Below are 12,261 nucleotides of genomic sequence, written 5' to 3'. Positions count from 1 at the left end.
ATTCCTTCAAACCTAATCCTTAGAAGGAACTGGCCAGGCAGTTTCATTCAGCCCTGCGGCCTCTCCTCCCCGAGGCAGTCTATTGTTTAGTTACAATAATCGGCTTGTGAAGTCATTTAAAAAAAAACATATTTATTTATTTTTAGAGATAGGGGAATGTTGGGAACCGCCCTGCCTGGTATCAGAAGCTGTAATCCCCACCTAGGCTAAGGCTAAGGGAACGCCCTTGGAACCGTAAGCCAGCAAGGAGACAAGGGCTTATCTCCCTGACAGGAGCACTGCTTCTGCTCCTTCATACCTCACCCTGCCTGGACCCTAATGCTTGGTCCGTTAGCCAATGACGGGTAAGATTCCCCAAGGGGGGAACGACCTAAGACAGGCACGATCATGTGGGAGGCCCCCAAAAGAAGGACTTTGGGGGCTACGGCAAAAGAGGGTGATGGACTCTTGCCCTTTGGCTTTGACAAAGTCCGAGTCCTCCTGCTCTGCAAGAAAATCTCTTAATCTCTTGGCTGCCTTACTTCCCTTGCTCCACCTAAGCCTGAAACAATGACAGGGTGGTGCCTCCCTGTGCTGGAAAGGGCAGATTCCCCGGGTGATTAGGCCTAAGAAAGAAGATGTAAATTCCTGTGAAACCTTCTTAGTTTAGAATGCTCTCAGTTGAATGAGAAGGATCAAAGGAGGAAGTTAGTTTGTTCCTTAAAGTCTTACAGCTCTTTGACCCTGACTCAAAATAGACCCTCAGAGTTCCTTGTTACCTATTGTTTGATCCTTACTTCCTCACAATGAGTAATGTGCTTTACCTTAATTCTTATGCAAAACCCAATAAAAGCCGGTTTGGACAGTAAATCGGTGCGCTCCCCACTAAAGGGGGTGGCCGTTTCGTCCCTACTTCTCCACAGAAACTGGTCTGTCTCTAGGCATGTTTTTTCTCGCGTTTCGACGAGCCATCTACAACATTCCGTGATCACTACTGGCTGGTGACCCACGCTTCAGGGGAAGGGAGGGAGAAGGGGAGGAGAGAAACATCAATGTGTGGTTGCCTCTTACATGGCCCCCACTGGGGACAACCCAGGCATGTGACCTGACTGGGAATCGAACCAGTGACCCTTTGGTTCACAGCCCGTGCTCAATCCACTGAGCTACACCAGCCAGGGCTGTTTTTGGTTTCTTTATTCTCCTCTGAGTCTCAGTCCTGAAGAATGCTTCAAATCATTTCATGTTTTTCTCTATTTCCAACTGGTCATCTAATGGCCTAGAATTGCTCCTAATGATGATAATGTTAATGGCAGTGACGGTGATGATGATGATGATGATGATAGGAGTCACTCTAATGATAACTGACACATTGAGCAATGACCAAGTTCTAAGCACTTTATGTAAATTTATTCACAAAAACACTATGGGCTAGGAAATAATATTAGCATCTCCACTGACAAATGAGCAAACTGGGACAGAGAGATGTGAACTAACGTGCTCAGTGTTCCTTACTGGTGTATGTCTGAGTTGGGGGCTTTGGGTCTTGGCAGCTGACTTCCAAAGCCCATGCTCTTCACGATGAAAGTATATTGCCTCTCATGTCCGAACACTCTCTCCTCTTCACCACCAGTCTCAGCTCTACACTCTGACTCTGTCACACATGTATCTCTTCCTCACCCCTTCTGCCCCAGCTCGGGTTGCCATCCCCTCCCATGTGAGTGATGTCCATGACTTTGTAAGTGGTTTCCTGGTTTCTGGCCTCAGTCAACTCTACTTCCTATTGAGTATCTTTTCATAATTTGGAATTTTTTTCTTTAATTTAACAAGTTACATAAGAATACAATGTAATCATAATACAAACACTACATAAATATTTTATGCAAAAAGCAAAAGCTCCTCTTTACATCTCTCTTCCCCAGAAGTACGGTTTATATTCTTATAGACTTTTATATTGCAGGTTTAAATAGCATATTGCACAGTTTGTACTGTGTCTTGCTTTTCTTACTTAATAATTTGTTTTGTATTGCTTAGTATACGCCATAATTTATTTATCCATTTATTTTTGGATATGTAGATTGTTTCCTATTTTTCGTTATTACAGACTCTGATAACTGGGTGATTTTATCTCCTTCTTTGTGCTTTTCTGAAGAGCCCAGCTTTTCCATGGTGACTTTTGTAGTTTTATATACATTCTCCGTCTCGTCATTGGATCTGTGAATGAGTTCAGAGGCCATTTTGTCAAATTCCCTCTATTCTTACAAAGGCAAACGTAAGTCCCAGAAAAGGAAATGATAGATTGGCCCAGTTTAGGTCACATGTCTTCTGTGGTCCAGTGAAGACGAGGAAAGCAAGGTTGTACAAAGCACACGTGGCTGCCAGGGGCCCATGCGTACAGGTGGAGGAGGGTGGAGCTGGTCCCAGGAAATGCTTAAGGGTCACCTGGACTCCTTTCTGTCAAGCTGCGTGCTTGCGTAGAGGGTACATTTGGCTCCTTGTTCAGCAAGTATTCACTGAACACCTCCCATGAGCCAGGCACAATTTAGAACGCAGCCAAGCCAAGGAGGCATGATGCTTACATTCTGGTCGGGGGAAAGAAACAATAAACAAAATGCATGAAGTAAAATATATTTGGTTCACAAAAAATTAAGCAAGAATATCAACAGACAGTACAACCGGCTTGTGGAGAGTTTTCACACACTGACACTGCTGTCATGGGTTGGAACCAGCCTCACGGGAATGACAGCGGACTCACTGGGAAGTCCTCTGCGTTAGCACTTTCCCCAGAGATCTGCAGTGAGCATCGCTTCCCTTTACCATCCTTCTGTGACACTAATTTTTGCTGGCCTGTATCATAGTTGTTTTTGGACCCCACCGCTAGCTAATAGAACCCGTTGATCGGGTACTACTTATTAGTGGTCAACAATGCTAAATAAATGAAGGAATGAACTAAGGGATACATAAACAAATCCAATTTTTTTCTGATCAGCTTATTAGAGTGTAGCAAACGTGCCTATAGATTTCTTGGCAGGAGGAATTGATGACCTTGGCTTTATTTTTATTATTTTACTTTATTTTCCGGAAAACCAATCCCTCTTTCTACTTACCTCTTCTGCCCCCAACTACCTAACAATCAGCAGCTTTTGCCACAGCAAATTGTGACATTTCAAGTGCTGTGACTACCTTTGAACCTGTTTATTTTGAAATTTTGAAGTTGGGTTTAACTTCCTTTTTAAAAAACTATATTTTATTGATTATACTGTTACAGTTGTCCCATTTCCCCCCTTCACTCCCCTCCACCCTGTACACCCTCTCCCACCCACATTCCTCCCCTTTAGTTCATGTCCATGTGTCATAAGTTCTTTAGCTTCTACATTTCCCATACTATTCTTACCCTCCTCCTATCTATTTTCTACCTACCATCTATGCTACTTATTCTCTGTACCTTTTCCCCCCCTCTCCTCTTCTCACTCCCCTGTTGCTAACCCTCCATGTGATCTCCATTTCTGTGGTTTTGTTCCTGCTCTATTTGTTTGCTTAGTTAGCTTTTGCTTTTGTTTTAGGTGTGGTTGTTAATAATTGTGAGTTTGCTGTCATTTTACTATACATGTTTTTTTTTTAATCTTCTTTTCTTAGATAAGTCCCTTTAACTTTTCATAAAATAAGGGCTTGGTGATGATGAACTCCTTTAACTTGACCTTATCTGAGAAGCACTTTATCTGCCCTTCCATTCTAAATGAAAGCTTTGCTGGATAGAGCAATCTGGGATATAGGTCCTTGTCTTTCATGACTTGGAATACTTCTTTCTAGCCCCTTCTTGCCTATAAGGTCTCTTTTGAGAAATCAGCTGACAGTCAGATGGGAACTCTTTTGCAGGTTACTTTCCCCTTATCTCTTGCTGCTTCTAGGATTCTCTCCTTCATTTTTACCTTGGCTAGTGTAATTATGATGTGCCGTGGTATGTTCCTTCTTGGGTCCAACTTCTTTGGGACTCTCTGAGCTTCCTGGACTTCCTGGAAGCCTATTTCATTTGCCAGAATGGGGAAGTTCTCCTTTATTATTTGTTCAAATAAGTTTTCAATCTGTTGCTCTTCCTCTTCTCCTTCTGGTACCCCTATGATTCAGATGTTGGAACATTTAAAGATGTCCTGGAGGTTCCTAAGCTTCTCCTCATTTTCTTGAATTCTTATTTCTCCATTCTTTCCTTTTTGGTTGTTTATTTCTTCCTTCTGGTCCACTCTATTGTTTTGAGTCCCAGTTTCCTTCCCATCACTATTGGTTCCCTGTGCATTTACCTTCATTTCTCTTATTGTAACCTGCATTTGTTCATCTAATTTGTGACCAAAATCAATCAATTCTGTGAGCCTCCCAATCACCAGTGCTTTGAGCTGTGCATCTGATAGGTTGGTTATCTCTTGGTTGCTTCAAAGGATGAGTTCTGGGGCATTGATTTGTTCTTCTGTTTGAGCCATCTCTCTCTCTCTCTCTCTCTTTTTTTTTTTTTGGCCTGGTCGAGCCTGTTATGATGAGGGTGGAGCCTTAGGTGTTCACCAGGGCTGGGCACCCCAGTCGCTAGATTGTGACGTTGTATGTGGGGGCGGGGTGGAGAGGGGACAATGGCAGTTGCTCCACTCTCCGTGGGACCTCAGTCCCTTCACTGGGATCCTGGGTTGCTCGCACTGCCTTGCTTTAAAATCGCCACCTCACTGGGTCTGTCAGCTGCCGCCTGCATACTCCGGGCCCACCCTTTGCAATCTTGCGTGCCCCAGATGCCTTTACGCACCCCCGGGTGCCTTATATGCCCAACTGTCTCTGCTCTCTGAGCTGCGACCCACGCCCGGCTGCTCGTCTCTACCCCTCCTACCGGTCTGGATGAATGGGTCTATTTCAACTTCTTGGCTGTCCAACTTCCATTCAGATCAATTTTCTCTCAGTTCTGGATGTTATTCTGCCTCTAAATTGTTGTTGTTCCAATCTTGGTTGTGCGTGGAGATATGGTACGTCCACCTATGCCTCCATCTTGGCTGGAAGTCCCCAGGTTTAACTTTCTATTCCCTACACAGTGAGAGGCTTAACGGGCCATGCCCTCCCCTGTTATTACTTTACACGCTGTGTACTTTGGATCAGTCCGAGAGCCTGCCTTCTGAGACCTTTTATTTTAACCCAATTTCTGCTTTCCAAGGAAGACTTTTAAAAAAAGATTTTACTTATTTACTTTTAGAGGGGGGGAGGGAGGGAGAGAGAGAAAGAGAGAAACATTGATCAGTTGCCCCTCACACACCCCCAGCTGGGGACCTGGCCTGCAACCCAGGCATGTGCCCTGACTGGGACTCAAACCTGTGACTTATTGGTTTGCAGGCTGGTGCTCAGTTCACTGAGCCACACCAGCCAGGGCCCAAAGAAGGCTTTTTAATCCTAGCAGAAAAAAAGATCATGACTTTCTAGAAAAATCAGAGAAAGATTAGGGTCTAGCGGAGTCTTAATTGAACTACCGATGATAATAATAGCAAATACCCATTGAGTGTTTACCGTATGCTTAAAACCACATGCATTAGAATAATAGTTAAATCTTATGGAATGGCTGCCATCTACCAAGCATTTTCTTAAATGCTCTGCATGCTTTAACTCACAACAACCTTATGCAAGGCAGGTTCCATCACTATGTCCATTTAAGAGATAGAAAAACCAAGGCACAGAAAGGTCAAGCTGGTGAGTAGAAGTTTTGGGGTTTATATCCAGGCAGTCTGGCTTGGATGGCTGCACCCATAACTACCACACCCAACTGCCTCTTGGTGCAATGTGTTTATTTCTTAGATGTGTTAAGTCATATCTGGAGTCTCACTGTTCCTTATTCAGGCATATCTAACCTCCTAATTTAATGCGGGCCTTGCCAGAAGAGATTTACATACTTATTAGAAGAATCTACTTTATAAGATTACTGTGAAGATTAAACAAAATAATAGAGGTCAGTGCCTAGGCCAGGGACTGGCCCATAACAAGTACCCAGTCAATGTTAGCTCCCTTCCATTGTACTGTCTTAGGATCTTATTCATATGTTTCAAAATGAATGATCCTTCATCATTGCACGTTGCTTTCTGGAGGTGAGTTTGCTCCCTCTGAACGTATCCCCAATAGTGGAAACAGGGGCTTATTAGTTTCTTGTGGCAGTTGTAACAAATTACCACACATTTGGTGGCTTCAAACAAGAGACACAGCTTTCTGTTGTCTAACTCTTGTGTCTCTCTTATAAGGACAATTGTCATGGGACCTATGATCTACCCAGATAATCCAGGATGATCTCATCTGAAGATCCTTAACTTAATTGCACCTACAAAGACCCTGTTTTCCAAATGAAGTCACATTCACAGGTTCCGGAGATTTGAAGGTAGCTGTATCATTTTGGAGAACACGTTCAACCCACTACAATGGGCTGAGAACAGATGCCTGGGAGTCAGGCAGTCCTGGTTCGGGCTATGCTGCTTAATAAATAGGAGATTCTCAAGGTGCTGGTCTGTAAAAGTATTCCCCGCCCCCCCTGCAAATCAAGGGACAGTGATTTCTCTTTTCTCTGCCCCAATATTGAGAACATCACAATCAAAGCCGGCACCTTTTCCCTAAAGTTGCACTGGGCTTGTATTAGGGTTCTCCAGAGAAACAGACCCACTAGAATGTGAATACGAACAGAAGGAGGTTTATTATAAGAAAAGGACTAGTGATTGTGAAGGCTGGCAAGTTCAAATCTGAAGTGCTAGCCACCAGGAAGGGACTCAGGAGAGCTGAGGGTGCAGTTCCAACCCTGGCGGCTTGGTGGCTCCCCAAAATCTATCCTTCCCAGTATTCAAACCCAAACTTTAAACCCAACCTTCCACATGGACCCTGGGCTTGCTCATGTGACTTGCTCCAGCGGATGAACATCAACAAGCATGATGCAAGAAGAGCCTTGATAAGCACTTGTGTGCTGGGGCTTATGCCACAACCACGACGGGGAATGTGGTCCAGCCTCTGTGATCATGGAAGGCCGCAGAGCCCCAGTTATCCCAGCTGCCTCCACCGAGCACCTCCCCCAGCTCACCCTACAGCTGCAAGAGGTTGCCTGAGTGAGCCCAGGACAGACCAGCAGGAGAACAACCACACAGGCAACCACAGAACTGTGCGACGTGAAACATTGCTGTAGGCCGGTGACCAGCAAGGTTCTTCTGGAAAGGGCCCGGGAGAACATATATCAGGCTTTTCCAGCCATCCAACTGCTGTCGCAGTGACTCAAGTCTGCCATGGTAGTGTGACAGCAGCCATAGATGATATATAAACAAAATAGGTGTGGCTGTCTTCCAAGAAAACTTTATTTTCAAAGCCAGGTGGTGAGCTGAGTTTGGCCCGTGGACTGTGGTTTACTGGCCCCGTTACAGGCCGCTGCGTTTTGGACAGTTTGTTTTGCTGCCGTAAATAATGGGAACACCCTGCCATGGACTTTTCATTATTCCAGGTGTCCTCATTGTTGAGAACATACTTCTGCTATGACTTCATTCCTGATGGCTCCCCAGAGTGGATTGCCCTCATTTCTCAGCCTGGCACTAGGAAAATGAAAAAGTCAGCAGCGTGTTTTCAGCTGCCCTGTGGAGAGGTTCTGGGAGGGCCGAGAAGACACAGCGGCGGCGGGAGGGGGCGCCTTTCGCAGGAAGTGAAAAGTGCCGGCAGCCAACCCCGCAGTCTGGAGCAGAGGCGTCTCTGTCCTCCTGGCCCTGGCCCTGGCCCCCCTGGCTCCGCGAAGTCTGCGCAGGACGCCTGCGAGCTGCATAAGAGGCCGTGCAAGTGAGTGTAATGGAAGTCGTGCAGCCTGGTGGTCTTGTTAGGTCATTAGAAAGACTCCGCCGTCCCCATCAAATGGTGGCTTCTGACCCACTAACCCACGTGTTGCCCAGAATCCTCCGATTTCCCGGAATTTCTACCAGAATTCCTAAAACTCTAAGTCATGGTTTTCAAAAGTCAGAATTACTACCTAATGAAGGGTTAATCGTCCAGGGAATAGAGGGTCCCGCCTGGTGTTATTTCAGCTCTAGCAGAGGTCACCCTGGAGGATGATGGCGCCGACTCTGGGACCGAGCTGCCAGGAGCGCATCCTGCCTCCCGTCCACTTAATCACTACACGACCTTGGGCAAATCATGTAATATTTTAAGACCGAGTTTCCTCAGGTATCAAATGGTGACAATGATGGCATTTACCTTGACAATTTTTGTGATGGTTGCACGACATCATCCATGTGCCTGGCACATTCTAAACACTCAACTAACGTGGCTATTATAGTTATGAACTCACCGGCAGTCAAGTCAATAGTGTCCTCCTTTCTGAGATTTCTATGGAATATTTATTTTATTTCCTGAAGTGTCCCCACCCCTGCATCTCTTTGATTTGCCTACGATATTTTTGGAACAGGCAGCATGGTAGTAATTCATCTCAATGCAAAGGGGAGGAAATTGAGTCTGAGGTCCTAGGGTATTCTTTTTGTCCCCGTTATCTTAATTCCTGTCCAGTGAAGCTGGTAAGAGACAAGAATACTTATTCCATATCCTCCATTTACAGGTTTACAAAAAAGAGGCAGGGATTTGGGGGAGTGCAAGACAGCTCTAACAGTTAAGTGTTGCAGGATGATTTCCCAGGAAGCAGACTCGAGAAGATTTGCATGAAGCAAGTTCATCGAGAAAAGCTCTCTGGACGACAGCTGTGGAGAAGTGCAGGAAGCAGGCCTGGGTGGGGGGTGTGTGTGACTTGTCCTCCGTCCTTCCACGGGGAGCGCTGAAGCTGGAACCACCCTGCAGAGTTGACCCAAATGAGGCAATCCAGTTGGGCTTTTAAACCTACACCTTGACCAGTCATTGGCAACTGGCCTTGGGTAAGGCTGCTGTCTTTAGATTAAAACAATCCCTGGAGGGGACGCTCAGCTGTGAGCTCTCAGCTATCACCACAGGGATTTTGGGGGGATCTGGGTAGTGTCCCACAGTGTCCACAATATGCAGGTTCTACCGTGTGCCCAGCATTGCATAATGATGTACTTTCACGTACATCATTTTATTGCAACCTCACCACAAACCTGCAGAATAACTAATGAAGAGAGCTACAGTATTTTCAGTGCCTTCTGTAAGTCCAGTGGTTTACAAACTGTAGTTCATACAACTTTCTTAACCCATCAGGGTTGGAATGACTTGTAGCATCTGGTGGAAGAGAAACTGGCAGTTCAGAAAAGCCAAGTTGGCACTCAGGGACAGCCACCCAACTTTGTCTCCTACCAGAGTGGAACGCCTCCCACTGGGCGGTACTGATTTACTTTATAGATGGGGACCTTGAGGTTTGGTGGGCTGAAATGACTACCCTGAGGTTCAGAGCTAGTCAGGTCAGAGTGGGGGCTTCGCTCAGGTTTGTGGGATGCCCTTTCCCAGGGACCATGCTGCTTTGCATAAGTGATAAAGTTCTATACTGGGAAACAGGAGGAAGACCATGATGCAGTGGACAAAAAAGGGCAGCTAAGATGTAGCTTGACTTCTCTGAACTCTGTTCACTTCATCCCTGGCGCCTCAAGGGTTTTTTAAGACTTCTGAAAGCTGCCGTTTATGGACTTTGAATATCTTATTAGGGCTGGCCCAGAAGACTTTAGAAAACTACATCTCTGATTTGCTTTTCCCTACTTTCCTCTACTCCTATATCAGCGGTTAGAATTTGCCGATGATTTTGAGGTGGGTAGGGGGAGGCTAGATCTTATTTTGGGATTTATTTTGGGAATATAAAGTTACAAGTGAAGTCTGGCGCCTTTGGCTGTGCTGTTTGCTGCGCTTGGCTTGCAGTTGGGGACCAGCAGATGGCGCTCACCCTCTATGCCCAAGGATGCTGTCTGCCTTGGGCTTGGTAGCCTGCCTCCCTTCTTTCCTCTGTCCTCTATTAACAATGTTAAGAGCTAAAAGTTATTGAGAGTTACTAGGTGCTTGGTAAGTTATTATGCGAAGCAACTATAGCATAATTTACATAAATTGTCTATACATAAATTGTCTCATTTAATTCTTGCCACAATCCTTTAAGGTAGGTATGGCTATTCTGAATTTACAAATGATTTTAAGTAATTTGCCAAGTAATACAGCTAGTTCAGGCCAAACCAAAGTAGAATGTAAAGCAGGTGGTCCAATTTAGAAGTTGGACCTCTATTGTCTGTCCAGTCATTATGTTATCGTGACCATTGGGCTCTGTGGCAGTTTATAAAGTTGTCTTCATTTTAAAATTCATTATGTTCTCACCTAAAAAAAATAAAGTGATGGATGTGTTAATTAACTCAATGGCGAAATTCTTTCACTATATATGTATATCTTCACATTTTACACTTTAAATATCTTAAAATTTTGTGAATTATATCCAAATTTAAAAACCTCCTAATGTTTTTATGAAATAAGTACTTACTATTCTATGTCATTTTAAAAGTGAGAAGATGGAGGGATAGAGAGGCTAAATAATTGCCTAATACTGCTCCTTAGTGGGACCCAGACTGGAATGCAGGTATTTTAGGCCGTGAATCCCAAAAAGGTTTCCCTTCTGAGGGAAAACAACATTGAAAATATTGGTCCACTCAGACTCATTGGGGTTCTAGGATTTGGGAGACACCCTCAAATTCTCTCCTGAAGCACTTTCTGCCTCATGGAAGAGAACTCTTCTCAGCGGGCTCAATGTGTTAGGAGGCAGCCCAGGCTTTGAGTCAAAACCAGGTTCAAATCCTGACCCCTCCCTTTACAGGATCTATGTGACTTCAGCTCAGCTTCCCTCCAATTAAACCTCTCTCAGCTTCTGCTCCCTTGGTTGTAAATATGCTGACATCACAGTCCCAGTATTGTAGTGATTTTCAGCCTTGCTGTGAGTCCAGGGTCCAGGCAGGGAAGGGGCATTTAAACAATGGCGTCCCCTACCCCTCCCTCTCAGAGCCCACAGGGCATAAGGAGGCCCGGGAGGAGTGTTGGACACAACTTTATCTAAAGCATTAGAGTGAAAAAGGACTTTATGTCACAAACTTGGGAGACAGAGTCTCCAGCCAAAAAATGAAAGTGTGCTCCACCAAGACAAAGGGGAGGCCATTTTTTGAATACAAAAATTCCTGCACCCGTTCCTCATTAAGTCTATTTTATGTAAATGAGGTATCCAAATTCATATGGTTCTGATTGGTCAGAATTAGCATTCTAATTGGTTGTTATGAAACAGTTCTGATGGGACAAGGTAGGTCTCAAGTCATTGGTTGAAAAGTCAAACCAGGAACTCCTTTATAATAAATAGCTGATGCATCTGAAGTAAGTAAGCAGCTCATGGTGCGTGCAGGAAGCTGACAATTCAGTTAGAGATTCTTCTCCAGTGTGCATGAGAACATGAGTTGACCTCGAGATTCTCATTTATAAAATTTGGGCCTTTGATTGACCATGGCGAGTCCATATCAGCAGGTAAATTCTTTCTCAGTGTCCACAGACCCTTTAAAATGGTGCCTCCCTTAGAGCGTCATTCGGATACAACAAAATTGTGGGTTTGGTGCCCGGTCAGGGCGTGTGTAGGAATCAACCAGTGAATGCGTAAGTGGGTGGAATAACAAATCTGTGTATGTTCCCCTCCCTCCCTCCCTCCCTCCCTCTATTTGTCGCTCTCTCTCTTAAAAAGAAATAATAATAAATTAAAAAATATTGATGCCGCCCTTTCTGGAGATGCTGAGAGCAGAAATTATTTAATGCATTTATTTGTGAATTTCCCTAATGCCTCTTTCCCCGTCTAGACCAGCACCCTCCAGTAGCACTTTTTCTGCAGTGATGGAAATATTCTAAATCTACAATGGCCGATATGGTGGCCCAGAGTCGCAGGTGGCTTTTGAGAACAGCAGGTTCATAAATAACTTTTTTTTTGGTAATAATATTGGAGAGATGCTTAGTAACTTAACTCTTGTTTATATCAATTAGCCTGTGGTAAAACTGGTTTCGTTACATGTCATTTGGTTTAAAGTTGTAGATGATGATGTAGTTGGTGATACTGAGTGAGGACTTACTGTCCTCGAAATAGGGCTAGTGAAAATGCAGGTCTAAGTTTTCAATTTTATTCAGCTTTCATTACTTTAAAGAAACATGGCCATGTGCAGCTAGGGGCCGCCTTATTTATTGCACAGCAAAGCTCTAGAGGTCCCAGTGATCACTGATGCAGCTTCAGAGTTGGCAGAACGTGCGCCCTTGGAAGGTGCAGATAAATCTGTTTCAGATGAGTTAAGTGCAAACTACAAAGTTTTC

This window comes from Phyllostomus discolor, chromosome 6 (genome assembly GCF_004126475.2).
Source record: "Phyllostomus discolor isolate MPI-MPIP mPhyDis1 chromosome 6, mPhyDis1.pri.v3, whole genome shotgun sequence".
NCBI lineage: Eukaryota > Metazoa > Chordata > Mammalia > Chiroptera > Phyllostomidae > Phyllostomus > Phyllostomus discolor.
Note: the sequence above shows the minus strand (reverse complement) of the source record.